The sequence below is a fragment of the Danio rerio genome, chromosome 13, assembly GCF_052040795.2.
Source record: "Danio rerio strain M-AB ecotype USA chromosome 13, GRCz13ab, whole genome shotgun sequence".
Classification (NCBI taxonomy): domain Eukaryota; kingdom Metazoa; phylum Chordata; class Actinopteri; order Cypriniformes; family Danionidae; genus Danio; species Danio rerio.
In genome coordinates, this window is record NC_141033.1 from 34,953,403 (window position 1) to 34,967,634 (window position 14,232).

The following is a 14,232-nucleotide window of genomic DNA, read 5'->3' on the forward strand; positions in this document are numbered from 1 at the left end:
TCTGCAATCTGCTCTCACAGATTTTATAGCATCAAGATGCATGAAGCAGCGCAGCTACAGTTACTTAAAAACAAAGTGCAACAGTAGAGATTCCAAAAGGGAAAAATCATTTTCTTCATTACAAGAATGTGTTTTAAACAATGACATTAAACTTTAAGGTCAGACCTATGAGCTCTAAGTTTGATATATACACTGTAAAAAGTGATTAGTTACGTTACTTTTTAAAAAGTGAGTAAACCTGTTGCTTTAAAAGCAACAAGTTGATTTTACTTTTTTTTTTAAAAGTCAGTAAATCTACAGACCTAACTTTTATAATTATACACATAGTTTGTTTATTTAATAATTATAAGGCAATGAGCTTACTCTCTTTTTTAAGTAAAATCGACTAATTGCTTTTTGCATTGTGGTTTTGTAAAAAGACACTATTTAAAATTTTTATTTTTGAAAGTGTACTTACCTGCCAAACTACATGTGCATAATGATTCTAAACATTATCTTAAGAACACAAAAGCAGCCTGCATTTCCACAAATATTGTTTAATAATTCTAAAAATATCTTAGTGAAAGCCCACCATCAAAACCATTTTATATAATTACCTCTTAGAATTGTCTAACATAATTGCTTAGCAAAAAAAAAACATACGACAGAGATTGATATTGTGTTTGGCAGCTGTCACTTTGAGGCACCATACATTTATTTTGGAGGAAAAGGCGCTGCTGCAATGGTTTCCCCACTTGCAGAACCATTTGGTTATCAATATCTCAAGCTAGTTTTTCCAGGAAGTGACAATATTATTTTCTAGAACACATGAAAAACTTTATTATGCAAAATCTGTTATTTAGGAGTTATACTACTGTATATATTTCAGAAGAATTTGTATGTAGCTCATTTGAATTCTGAAGCTTTTTTATATCTGATCTGAGAAAATTTGACGTTAAAATATATGCAGCTCCAATAGAAAAAAGTTACTGTCTCTATTTATATTACTCATTATTAGATAAGGTTAATTCAAACACTGACAAAATTAGGAAAAAGTGGGAGAAGGAGCTATTAGAGATATCAGATGAGTTATGGGAAGATTATCTTTCCAAAATTCATGATTGTTCCATCAATGCGAGACACAGACTGATTCAATTTGTTGTTACCCACAGACTTCATTATTCAAAAGTGAAATTACATGAGATTTTCCCAAGTGTATCCTTACTGTGCAATAAATGTAAAAAAAAAAAAAAAAAAAAAAAAAGTTGAAGGTACATTGATTCACTCATTCTGGTCATGCCATAAAATTAGTTCATCTATCTGAAGTATATACGGTAGGACTGATCTGTCACCAAAGGCAAAATTGGGTATTTTTGGAGACACCTCAGATATAGGAGATAAATATATATCGCAGGCAGTGTCTTTGTGTATGATATTAGCAAAGGAAATAATTTTACAAAATTGGAAGTCAGATCACGTGCCTGTCTTTCAAACCTGGATTAGGAGCTTAAGTTATGTGTTGCCCAATAAAGAAATGCGGTATGGGATGGCACACAAACATATTTTTGAAAATCTGGAACTCAATTATGTTTTATTTCAGTAATGCTGACTTGTAACTCATTATAGGTAGGATTAATTTGGCGTATGTCGAGTTGTAGAGCTTACATAGTCTCTGTAAATTATTACTATTTGTTTTATATTTAATTCTATTTTTTTCTCTCGTGCTTTCTGGAAGATATTGTATTATGTTATGTATTATGAAATGGCCTTTGTACTCTTTTTCTTTTTTTTCTTAGTTTGTTATTGTTAATTCTCTTATGCTAAAAACAATAAAAATATATTTTTAAACAACAACAAATGCAACTTAAAGTGGTTTTACTAACAATTTAAGTTTGAAACCTTACATTTTTAGGGTTAGCCATATAAATTTTAAAAGGAAAAGAAAGTTAATAAGCTGCCAGTTCCTTTTCTGTTACTTAATTACCAATACTTACAAAGAAACATTAAGCAATACATGAAATCAGCCTGATCTCAAGAGAAAACCTTTTATATTTTGTCAGCTGTATGAAAATGTATGATTTTATAAAAGAGGGCATGTCAGCTAACCCTTAAACACAACTGTCATTTGGGGGATGTGCAAATCGTACTGAATTGTATGAATGTGATTGTGTGAATTCATGCGAATTAGCACTAGATCAAAAAGTTATGAATTCCTAAGAGATTGTGTTGCATGAAACACATGAGTGAAAATAACACATGAAAATAAGATAATATGAAAACAATAATAATAACAACAATTTCAAGTAATAAATAATTACTATACCAGTAAATAAACTTAATAAAACACTCATGCTTTTGTTTAAATCAATTACATAATTTACATATATTTCTCAGACTAATAGCTCTATAAAGACATTGTACTTTTGCAGTTTGGAGTATTTTCAGACAGTCAAATGTTTGTTTGTTTTTTCTTCAAATCTAGTTTTTCATATTTTATGAGCTGTATATTGTGAATCATCATGGATGAAAAAATGTTTCAGAAATATATTGAGAACAAATGCCACTAAAAAAAGATTGTACGTCTTGTAGCCTTTAGGTTGGTATCATAAATCTGGTTTGTTTGTCCAAAACACAAACATGTTCCAGGATGCACAACTAAGGGTTTGAGATAATGCTCGCTCCAGTCCTGTAATGCAGAGTGCTGAACCTTTTCGGAAACCTTTTGGGAAAGGGCCTGGGTTTGCTCTCTGGATGCCCTCTGCCCTGGCACGCCATAATCAAGGGTCTCCAGGGGGTCGTAAAGAGCTCTTAAGAGTGGCCTGTCTCCATCTCTTGCGTGCACTCCGCCCCGCTCCAAGACACCAGCAACATTCATGACTTTATTGGACAATCCTGCACTATTGTTCAAAGAAAGCCAGAAGGGTCTGGTCCCTGTCAAGGCTATATCAAGACAAGTATCTTGTATTGGTTGCATGGTTGCTTAGCAGACGCTTAATCTACAAAGTGACAAATCTGTTGACAAGCATCGCTTCATCTACCATCTCACCCAACTGAACAAATCTGGCCTTGTAAAAACTTTCACCTTAAAAACACCTAATGTTGTACAGAAGATGAGGCTAGATGCAATGGGCCATGGATGGATGACTAGACTAATTCAGCATGCATGCTGTTACACTCACTAGGGCTTCCAAACGACTAGTCAAACTCACGTCAAATAATCGCCTAATTAAAAACAAATCATCAGAACCGTTCAATTGAGACTCAAGCGCTTCCTTGAACCCACTGTTCTCCTCAGATGATGGTCTTGTTGGACTTGGGTGGCGATTGTCTTGCGTTTGGCACACACAGTTCATTAGGAGGTTCTTCGGGCTGTGGTTGCTTTACGCAGACCCTGTAATGGTCAGAAGTGCATTAGCGATGTTTCTGGATGGAGGCAAGGAGCCTGTAGGAGTGCGGTACAGCTGTTTCTGCTTGGTTTGTTATGTTTGGAGTCTTTATGGCTGGCATTTCTGCCTGGGTTACTGTCAGTGAGATCTGTCGGCCACTGGCCTCGTCGTCCCTGACAACAAAGACTCGTAAACACTCGAGAACCCACCCGCACTCCTCTTGAGTGAAAAAAGCGCAAAGAACAAAGAGTTTAGCTCTGGTTTCTGTTATGACCTATGCTTTGTTCCATATCCATTCTGCACTCCGTGTTCTCAGGGAAGGGCGACACAAACTATAGAGGACAGCTTGTTGTCAGGTGAGAAACAACTCTTTGGGCTCCCAGAGCATCAAAACATGCAACCTTCTCAGACTCCAGACTGACTGTGACCCAGGAACAGAAAGAATTATGCATTTGTGACACTCTTCACTCTGAAAACATTTAATTATCATTGTAGGTTTGGTCAATTACATTTTTGCTATGTTCCTCAATTTAATTGTAAATTAATTGTAAATTAAATTGTTTAATTGTTTAATTAAATTGTTTAATTGTAAATTAAATTGTTCCTCAATTCAATGTAAATACTCAGCAAACTACAATGTCAGGATACCAAATAAATGGCTTTTATAAACTAGTTTATTATTCAAAAATCACTTTAGAAAATACAACCACTCAAAACTGGTCTCTCACTTTTGTCAATATGGATCAACCATTATAATAGCATCACTCTGAACTTTAGCTTGTCATCAGATCCTCTGACCAATCAAATCCTCTCCAAACCTCTAATAGGTCAGTAGCTATGTTTCCATCCAAAAATGCAAATAAACTTTATCTGCAAAACTGGATTATCGCATAAAGATGTGAGAATAAAGTTGCGTTTCCATCCAGCGAGTCAAAGAGAACGAAATCCTCACTTCCTGATTAATTGGCACCAAATATCAACAGTAAAAACTGAATTTGCTGCAATATGAGAAGCTGCATCAATCTTTTCTTCATCTAATAAATGACTTGCGCCTCAGAAGGCAGTCCGGACACACAGTGAACGTGCGGTGGCGTTTGAAGGTGTCAGATGCATAACACAGACGCTCTTGATTCTGGAGGTCATTAATAACATATTAACACTAATACTGAAATGGTAAGGCGCTTTAGAATGACCAAAACAACATTTCAGATGTTTTACAGTGTGCTCAGCCTGCTGATTTATCCATTCACACACATTTCTTTATCATTACATGATCTCTTATTACAAAATCACATGATCTTTTTTAATGCGCATGCACAGGAGTTTGTACGGTAAAAGTGTTTCCATCAAAGTTTGTGTGCATCTTTTTTTATCGAATAAAACGTTTATCCTACTCAGTTATGCGCATTTTCAAAATGTATGCCCATTTTTGTTTTTCATCTACCGTATTTTATGTGCATATCCAAAACGACAATAAAAATAGGTGTATGGAAACATAGCTAGTGATAAATATAAGGCAGTCTCGCTTAGGAGTTACATGAAGTCGTTACCAAAGTAAGAACGTTTACTGTTAGGAGAATTATATTAGCACCAAAACCAGCAAACAATAACATTCTTATTATTTTATATGGATAGGGCAGTGATGCCATCTGTCTCTTTAAAAGCTTGTTAAACTCAAGTGGATTCAAAGTGACTGTCCATGGATAAGTTTACATGGACATCAGCGATCAAATTATTTGCCTTAATCTGTATAAGACAATATGATTCAGGTGGTTACATGTTCCCAGCTTCTCATGTTCCCGTTTTACATGTTACAGCACATAGTTCGATTAACATCACTGCATCATCACCATATACATTTCTTCTGGAGTTTCATGTCATTTTAGGTGTTTTATTTTTAATTTATTGACTTTAACTGCAGCTTAGCACTTTCACTTTCATTCAGGAACATTTTATGCATTTTATGCCCCCAATGATAAACGAGATATTAGACGCGAGTATGAACTGCTGGAAGAGTGTTGTTTTAATGGAATTAGATACGCACGCCGGATGGGAAAAACTTTCGCATTTTACAATGCAGGTGTCAGCGGTCTTTTACCGACTCAGTAGGTGCAGAGAATAGTGTCAAACAGCCGTGTGTGTGTATAAACTATCCTGTCACAAAACGCAGTGAAAATCCTTCACAACAATAATAGTTTGATTATGGTGTTTACACGTCAGTACTGCACTTTAATAAAGCAACTAAAATCACCATACTCCACATCTTAATCTAATTTCTGCTAAGGTCGATTATCGGATTAATTTAATCAAAAAGTGCTATTTACACGGTAGACTTTTAATCAGAGTATTGTCTTAATTAATATCAGATTGTTGGTACCCATGTAACTGTACTCATTATTATAATCACTATCATCTAAAAAATAAAGTTATCAATGCATTTTCACGACACCATATTTTAGTTTTAGCTGTGGTATGGTGCTCCTTGTTCACACAAAATAAGAATGATTTTACAGACAAAAATTGTATAGTTACAATGGTGTAAAAGGCCCTTGACGTGATTTATACTTCAGTTCAGTTTGATTCTAAATAACCTGTAAATAGATAAATTTATAAACAATAGTAAATTACAACAAATCTTGAAGGTCTAAATGCATCTCAATTAAAAAGAAGCATTAATGTTGTGCTGAGACATTCAAGCACAGGGACAACAGCATTTTTTTCTGTCTCCAAAGTCTGGAAAGAATGATGAACTGTTCAGACTTTAAGATTAGAACAGTGCATTCTTCATTCCATTTAAAGCACTTTCCTTCCTTGTTTAACTCCTTATTCCTAAGTGCTGAAATTAAAACGATGTGCCTAATAAAACGATGTGCCGTATTTCTCTACCTGTCCAACACATATAAACATGAGGCATCTGAATAGGTATTGTTTGCTAACCCAACAGTATTAACTTCTTTCATAATATTAAAATAAGCAGTGCATACCCCAATATTAAATTGTTTTTAGAACAATGAGAAACCATGATGATCAGTAAAGTGTGTAAAATCCTAATAAAAACTAACACCTAAAAAACTTTTTAAAGCCTCAAATTGACCAAAGATGAAAAAAAAGAGTAGAAGCTGTTAATGTCTGTAAAAGTCAACAAATTCAAAGTGTATTCTTAAATAAACACTTAAATACACTCATATTTGACTTTTTTTCAGAGCAATTTTTCAGCAAATTAGTGTGCAATAAATCCAGTTGCCATAACTTCAAACACTTGCTGCTGTTCTGTCGTCATGTACAGCACAAGCACTTACACAAACTTCCAGTAAAAAGTTGACACCCACTCATTCGTCACATTTTAAAAAAACAGTAAAGTCACCAATCCTAAGAAAAAAAAAAACACACAAATGGAACTATTATAAACACGCATACACAAAATTAAAATGACAGCAAAACACTCCACCCATTTTTAAGCTGCAGTTTAAAACTTAAACAATCTGGTGGCCCTATCTAAACTGCATACCAGTACAGTGAGTCAGGTATCCCTCTCAATGGACCACTCGTGAAAAACACTCATGAACTTTGCATCTTTACTAGCAGGCCTACAGGAGCCATCTGCTGCCACTTCACAACATATCTCCACTCCTGTTCTGAAATTCTCTTATAACCTCCCAACCGGTATACAGTACAGTAGTCTTTAATATGAATCCTCTATCTGCCAAAGGAGCAAATGACCATCATGTATAAACAAGAACATCATTAAAAGGTAACAAAAAGCTCTAATGGAAGAAAAACAGACTAAACAAAGTGTTGAGATAAATATACACCACTTATGGTGGCTCCTGGCAGACAATGGCCACAAATACTGCTCCACATTAAGCCTTGTTTTGCAGAAAACCTGAACCTCAGCCTCGACTAGTGGCCAAATCTGCACTATTGGTTGGGAATACATCAAGACTTCCTTGGCCTTGGTTAAGTGGGCTGGACAGATGTTTGCTATTGCAGTGTATGATGCCGCTGAAAGACTTTGTCAAGTGCTAAGTTAGTGGTCTGTGTTTGGCCTGCCGTTCCATGTTTACAGTCCAGAGTGATTGGTTTTGTTGTCTGGACCTGTAGGAACCGCTCTCCTCCGAGCATCCATCAACATGAGCCAGACGTCACAGAGAAAGCAAAAAAAAAAAAAAACAAGTATACACATGATGCATAGCAGGCAATGCCGCAAACAGCTCTGCCAAAAGCTCCATTTTATTGATAAACAATTACAAAATCCATAAACGATGATAAATGGAAGAGCTTTGTGTAGAGCTGGAATGGATCTAAAAGCATCTTGCTTTCAAATAAATATTAAAGCACAGGGGCACCTACTGTCTTTCATCTCTGGGTCTGCAAAGAACCGTGACCAAGCTGACATCCTGTCTGTCATACAAGTCAATCCACTGAATTCCAAGTTTAGGTTTTCTGGGATGCTGTTATGAAAGGTTGTTGTGGGTCATTAACATCAGTCATTTCTCTTGTCTCTGGTTGAGAAGCTGCTATCCCATTACTGTACTTTTAGGGTTTTTATACACACTGTATGCGCTTCTTGATACAAGCAATCTGCCATCCAAATTGAAAACTTTTTACTTAAAATCTACTTGTTCCATACCAGTTTTATTTGAATAAAAAGAAAATATATAGAAAAATGTTGGAATCTTTACTTTCGTATTTGGTATATATATATATATATATATATATATATATATATATATATATATATATATATATATACATACATACATACATACAAGTCAATGGTTACAGGTTTTTAGCCTTCTTCAAAATATCTTCTTTTGTGCTCAACAGAAAAAAAATAAATCTAACTGGTTTGGATTAAGTCATTGACTACGTTTACGTGGATATCAGTAATCAAATTATTTGCCTTTATCTGAATAAGACAATAATATGATTTAAATGTTTACATGAGTTGCTTTTTAAATGTTCCTTTCATGATCCCGTTTTACATGTTACAACACATAATTCGATTAACGTCATTGCGTCACGGCGCCATGCAAATTTCCTCTGGAGTTTCATGTAATTTCGAGTGTTTAATTTTTTAATTGTCGACTTTAACTGCAGTTTGTCACTTTCACTTTTATTCAGTAACATTTCACACATGCCCTTCATGACAAAAGAGATATTGGGTGCGAGTATGAACTGCTGGAGGAGTGTTGTTTTAACAGAATTTGATGCCTAAAGCTGTATGGGGAAAAAAAAAACTCAACATTCGCCAATGCAGGTGTCTGTGGTCCTTCACTGATTCGGTAGGTGCAGAGAATAGTATTAAACAGCCGCATGTGTATGGACTATCCTGTTGCAAAAATCCTACACGACAGTAATTGTTTGATTAAGGTGTTCACATGTCTGTTCTGCGCTTTAATAATGCGACTAAAATCGGCATACTCTTCACATCTTAAACTAATTTCTAACCTTAATTAGTGTAAATTAATAAAAAAAAAAAATAAAAAAAAAAATCGCAGTTTAAATAGATTATTAGTGTCCATGTAAACGTACTCACTGATGAGCATAATGTTTACAATTTTCATTTTTGGGTGAACGATCCCTTTAAAGTGAGTGAACCTTAATTAAATAAGGTTTCATTAAATAACATTTTTGCACAGTCCTAAATTATTCACTTTATCATGATGCCTATTGTAAGATATGTTTTGTTTTCACTATATATATATATATATATATATATATATATATATATATATATATATATATATATATATATATATATATATATATATATATATATATATTTTTTTTTTTTTTTTAAACCAATTTTCTTAAAAGAAAGAAGTTGACTTTACAAAAATAAAGTAAGTAAACTTATTGTAACTTGGGACTCTTAAGTTGACTTAAGTTCTAGCGAAATGACATTGTAAAAAATGCAGGGTTCCACACAATTCATTCATGTTGTCCCAACACAAATTCAGTCTTAGTCCCTTTATTAATCCGGAGTCACCACACCGGAATGAACCTTCAACTTATACAGGTATACATCCGCATCAAAGCAGCTTAACATAGATGAAAAATACAAAATAAAAAGTTATAATAATATTTCAGATCATGAAACATTCAAGCAAATCAGGCAGGCAGGAGAGTAGTGTAAAATGCTGGTGTTACACATCAATCAATCAGGGCCACTAAAAACAATCACTTTGTACTACTTATTCACATATCTGCTTACCAAAATTAGGAAGGTAAAAAATATATACTTTCACATTTGTTTATTTCGTGTTTAAATATAATTTTATCTTTGCAGATCAAAAATTTTCATGCACACTTGGCACTTTAATTAACACTACTTGTTTTTCATGACAGATTTTTAAAAACGTGAATCCAAATGGGCTTTATTCTTCATCTCAACTAAACAATGAACACACAGTATGAGGACATGGCAGGGTTTTTTTAAGTTCTGACTGCCTTCTCTGGAAGGCAAGATGAACAGCACTTCACTGACAGGACGATATTAAGATAAATGACTAAATAAACACATTCGCAAAATTGAGAAATCCACCGTAAGAACAAACAGAACAAATGAGTCCAATCGTAGCTTGAGTTTTCAACAGGAAAACTGAAAGCGCACTGCGATGCGATGAGGGATCCAACTTCTCAAGCATTTAATCATGGGTTAACAGGAAATATTTGCTTCATTTATCATTTAGAACTGAGAAAAATAAAGGTGCGGTGAACGGGGAGTGTGCGCTTCTCTTGAAAACATTCAACCACTGACAGATGAGCAGGCCGCCATTCACATTTCTCTGATCTTGTCAAGTTGTTGATGTGAAACTTTAGACAGGCCGCTGGTGTTTTAATGTAATCAGCACACTTAGAGAGGTGTAAGTGGGCCCCTCCTCCGCCACCACCCTTCAGTCCAAATCTCTCCATCCGTCTCTCTCCTGGGAGGTCGTCTCTACTCCTCTTTCCCTTCAGTCTCTCGTCACCTCATCCATCTCTCTCAGGTAAGCCGATCGCACGCTGCCCCGCTCATCTCTCCAGAGCAAGGGGGAGATCAGGAGGAAAAGATGAAGCTTTTTCTGCTCCTCTCATTCATCCTGGAGGCCTCAAAAAGTGGGGCCCTTCTTAATGCTCCTTTTCAACACTGTGAGGATTTACAGTGAGTTTGAGCCATTCATTTGCTGAGAGATAGAGATGAGAGCAAGGGAAACATCTTTACCAACCACTAAACACTAGCTATGCTTCCATCCACCTATTTTTAATCACATTTTTACCCTGATCTCACAAGGAAATTTAACCATTTTATTTTTTGTCAGTTTAGTGGTGAATTCGTACAAATTCGTAGTTAGATTGTAAGAAAATGTACAATTTTAAAAAGGAGGCGTGGCACTCAACCTAATCGTTATTGAGGGATAAGCAAATCGTACGATTGTACAAATCGTAAAAGAAATGAGATCACACAAATTTAAATGAATTAGCCACTAAATCAAAAAAATACACGAATGGCTGTGAGATCTTGATGGCATTTTGAAATCGCAGTAAAAAAAAATGCTTAATAGAAGTGCCAGGATGAACTGTAATTTTCTTCATAATTAAAACGTAAGCACATAACTGAGTAAATCAACTTATACGATAAGACAAAAAATAAAAAAAACCTATGATGGAAACGCATTAACAGCATAAATTCAAATATGCGCATCAAATAAGTCATATGATTCTTGTTTTAAGGAATTGATGTGATAACAAAAATGGGCATGACGGAATGGACAAACCAGTGGACCAAACACATTGAAATACATCTGTATTATATCTGTTATGGTTATTTTTACTTTACTTTTACTTCAGTTTAAAATCCCTTAGCTAAAGGCCCAATCCCAATTAATTTTCATACCCCTACTCCTTCCACTTGGCCCTTAAAATCTAGTGTGAAGGGGAAGGGCTTCAAAATTTACCCCTTAGAAATGAGACACCACTACAACACCTGCACACGTCATGATGTGTCATCACAATCCTATGCTTCATATGAGATCAGACGGTTGCGACTGCTGTAGTTATTCTACAAAAAAAAAAAACATTAACATTGTAGCAGACACGGTAAAAAGCTTATTCCCAGCCACTAGACTTTTCTGAAAGGGTATATGAGCGTCATCGAGTGTCAGAATGTTATAGGACTGCTGTACAAGACTTATTATTAGGGATTATAGATCGCGAAATTTAGCTATTTTAATTTTTGCGTTTTTTTTTTTTTTTAAGCATGATGGTAAGACACAAATGCTGTCATGAATTTGTTGTAAAAATTTGTAATAATGACAAAACATACTAAGTTGTGTATCTCCTTACTTCCGGGTGCAGCGATCCTGCCGCTGTGGCTGGTGTATTCTGGTAAATTTTCTTACCCTTTGGGTTCGAGTGTGGTCCTCAAAAATCTTCATTCGAAGGGCTATTTACCCCTTCCCCTTAGCCCTATGCCTTTAAGTTAAAGAGTATTGGGACATTGAGTAAGGGGAAGGGCTAAAGGCTAGAATTGGTATTGGGCTGAAGTCTGTCATTAAAGTGGTTTCAGTATTATCTCAGAACTGTCTTGAACATCCCAAACAGCATTCATTGCATTTTGTCTTTGTCTTCTAAAGGCCGCCTTACACTGTACGATTATTTTATAATTCTAAACAATTGTAGCTTGATGGACCGCATGAACATGGCTCCCATGTCACACAGTAATATCCTAACTGTCATAACGTCAGACTGAACAACAATGAAGACATACCAAGCACGGAAGAAAACTGCCCCAGAGTTTGACGTCATCTATTCATGGCATTTCCACTATCATTCTGAAATGGTTCCTCACAGCAAGCGTAAACAATCTGTGGCGACAATTTTGCACACAGCATTTTTCAAAAATAAAACCAGGAAGAAAAAAAAACGTTTTGAACATTTAAATTGTCGCATGGATTGCATCAGCAGGTTTGGTGCTCCTATTAGTTCTTAGATTGATACTCATCGCAGCTGTTGCCACACTGCAGAAAAGTGTCTGAAATCTTCTGACACTGCCAGAACTTCATCAGAGGAAAAATCTGAGCGCAACAGGCATTAAGTGGCTGTCTGTTAACATGTCAAACCAACGATCAAAGATCACAGATTTTAGCCTAGGGTTTTAGGAATCTTTTAGGATTTCCCAAATTTGTCTCAGATGACAAAAGCGTGGCTGAAATCTAACAGTGTGAGCAGCTCAAGTAATTTATTACATAAGAATAAAGACCTTCTTCACCCACAAAATACCATTTTTCTATTTGATATTTGGCCCCAATCAGGATGTGATGATTTCATGCTCGTTGACTCATTGTATGGAATCTATGCTTAATTCGCAATGTTTTATGCAATGTTCTAGTTTTATGTTGAGTTCACTTAGTTTAGATCTTTTGATGAGGTACTAACATATGTACTAACTTCACATAGCACTCATTAACAAAAACAATACTGTCTAACTTTTAAAAAAAATCAAGGCAAGTTTACTTATATAGCACATTTCATGCACAATGGTAATTCAAAGTGCTTTACATAAACGAGAACAACAGAAACAAGTTTAAGAAATAAAAACAGCAAATAAAAAAAACGTATTAAATTGTGTTAAAGCAGGTTTGAAAGGAATAAAAAAAACTCAAATCAGCCATTATATCAAAAAAACTAGGAAATTGCGAAGCTATCTGGCACTAAAAAAGGCATTACACGGTGTGCATAGTGACAAATAAGCAAATAAACAACTGGCTGACTGGACACGATATTGTTATAGAAACGGTTAGACGCAGAACAACATGGCCGCCTCAGGACAAAAGGTTGTGTTGAGTCGCACTGCTGAGATCAAAGCAGACATCGAGACAGCTGCATTTTCAGAAAGAGAAAACGTGAAAATACACAACCCGGGAGGTTTTACCACAAAATGACAACGATAAACAACACATTTGATCATGCACCAGATGAAAGAGTCCCTGTCCTATTAGAGGAACAGTTTGTCTGCCAGAGTACGACAGACTTTGTCTCAACTGCTAATATGATGTTCATTATAAGAGCTTGAGTTCAATTTCACAAGTTTTACTTTTAAGTATTAAAATGTTTTAAATAAAACTTTTATATTTTAAAATAGAATTCTGTGATTCTGCTTTGTTTTATACTATTCACTTTTTTTAGTTAGTCAAGTTTTGGGTCAGTAATATTTTTGTTTTTTAAAGAAATATTTTTTTATTCAGCATTGATTGCTAAATTGATCAGAAGTGACTGTAGTAATTGACAATAATCCAAAATGAATGATTCAAAAATAATAAATGACACTAAATCAAGAAAAATGGTTAAAAAATAGCTTTGCCATCACAGGAACAAATTGTTTAAAGATAGATTTGAATATATATATATATATATATATATATATATATATATATATATATATATATATATATATATATATATATATATATATATATTTTTTTTTTTTTTTTAACTGTATTTCGTCAAAAAAAACTGCAGTCTTGATGAGAATACAAGATTTGAAAGACAGACAGACAGACAGACGGTTGATAGATAGATAGATAGATGGATAGATGGATAGATAGATAGATAGATAGATAGATAGATAGATAGATAGATAGATAGATAGATAGATAGATAGATAGATAGATAGATAGATAGATAGATAGATAGATAGATAGATAGATAGATAGATAGATAGATCCTGTTTATTTACACAAAGTTAGTTACTCTGGGTCACTTTCTATCCATCATCACTTTACAGCTAGGGACGTGCTATTTCTCTGCCACTGAAAAAAAACAATCTGCCTCTGTCAACAGCTGAAAACGAGAAAAAGAAAAAAAATAGGAAAACATCATCAGA

General features: G+C 34.7%; 1 long non-coding RNA gene across 42 annotated transcripts in view; it reads right to left on the bottom strand.

Annotated features, from left to right (window-relative positions):
- Positions 1-14,232, bottom strand: part of LOC147834235 (uncharacterized) — a 385,840-nt gene that overhangs the window by 305,371 nt on the left and 66,237 nt on the right. The window lies entirely within an intron of this gene.